Source organism: Octopus bimaculoides, chromosome 21 (assembly GCF_001194135.2).
Source record: "Octopus bimaculoides isolate UCB-OBI-ISO-001 chromosome 21, ASM119413v2, whole genome shotgun sequence".
Classification (NCBI taxonomy): Eukaryota; Metazoa; Mollusca; class Cephalopoda; order Octopoda; family Octopodidae; genus Octopus; species Octopus bimaculoides.
The window spans coordinates 3,949,224-3,950,474 of NC_069001.1; the positions used below are offsets into that span (position 1 = coordinate 3,949,224).

General features: G+C 38.9%; 1 protein-coding gene across 2 annotated transcripts in view; it reads right to left on the minus strand.

Annotated features, from left to right (window-relative positions):
* LOC106882890 (G protein-activated inward rectifier potassium channel 3) overlaps positions 1 to 1,251 on the minus strand; it is a 218,464-nt gene that overhangs the window by 123,475 nt on the left and 93,738 nt on the right. The gene's annotated exons all lie outside the window — the stretch shown is intronic.

Here is a 1,251-nt window from a genome sequence, read left to right on the forward strand (position 1 = left end):
TACAGCGTGAATGTCTCTTAAGGACATGATTAATCAATTTTTTAAAATCATAAGATAGTGAAATTAGGAAGGGGTCAGCACCCATGACCTCAGCAGATCTGTATTCCCATCTCTGATTACTCGTAAAGAGGAGGAGGAGGAGTGATTAATCGGATTCCTTGTAATGTATAGCCATTTACATGATAAGACATCACCTCACCCACTCCAATTACTTCCCTCACTTCTCACACACACACACACACACAATGCACATGCACCACACACACACACACACACACACACACACTTCCAGCAGTTTTGTGAACTTTGTGTCCATCCTGAAAGATTGTTACTCTCAAGGGCATGTTGACCTAAAAGTTAAAAGGACACATAAAATAGCAAGAAACCCAATAATACTGTATTTTAATGAGATTAAGGGACAGTTTTAGGGGGGTCTGTGCCATCTACTAAGGGAGTATATTAAGGAAATTGTATCTTCTGCTTGGGGAATGTATTAAGGGCATCAGATGTGTATTAAGAAGTCTGTGTTATCCACTAACAGGGGATGTTAAGGGAGTTAAGTGTCATCTGTTAAGGGAGTATATTAAGGGAGTTTGTGTCATCTGCTAAAGGAGCATATTAAGGAGTCTGTCATCCACTAAGGAAACATATTAAGGGAGTTTGTGTCATCTGTTAAGGGAGTATATTGAGAGAGTCAATATCATCTGCTATATTTCAGTAACACAAAAGAGTACAACGGAAACTCTTTCTTTACCCTGGCAAACTTGTGACTAACTGGCGTTCTGTTGGTTATGACAATGAGAGTACCAATTGATCCAACCAACAATGGAACAGCTGACTCATGAAATTAGCAGATTCAGCATGGCACAAAGTGTGTCAAGTCTGACCCTTTGAATTACAGGGACAACTCATCTTTGCCAGCTGAATGGACTAGAGCAACATGAAATAAAGTGTCTTGCTCAAGGACACAATGCACTGCCAGATATCGAACCCACAACCTTACAACTGTGAGCTGAATACCCTAACCACCAAGCCATCTGCTATATTGCAGTAACACAAAAAAGTACAACAGAAATTCATTCTTTACATGGATAAGTTTGTAATGGTTGGGTTGTTTTTTCTTTTTCTAAATGGTTTCGCAAAGACTGGGCTTTCATTTCTACTCCCAGTCCTTCCTTCACCAGAATCTCAACCCTCAGAAACTCACATCTTACCTAAGAGATTATTTTTTTTTTTTTTTTTTTTTTTTTT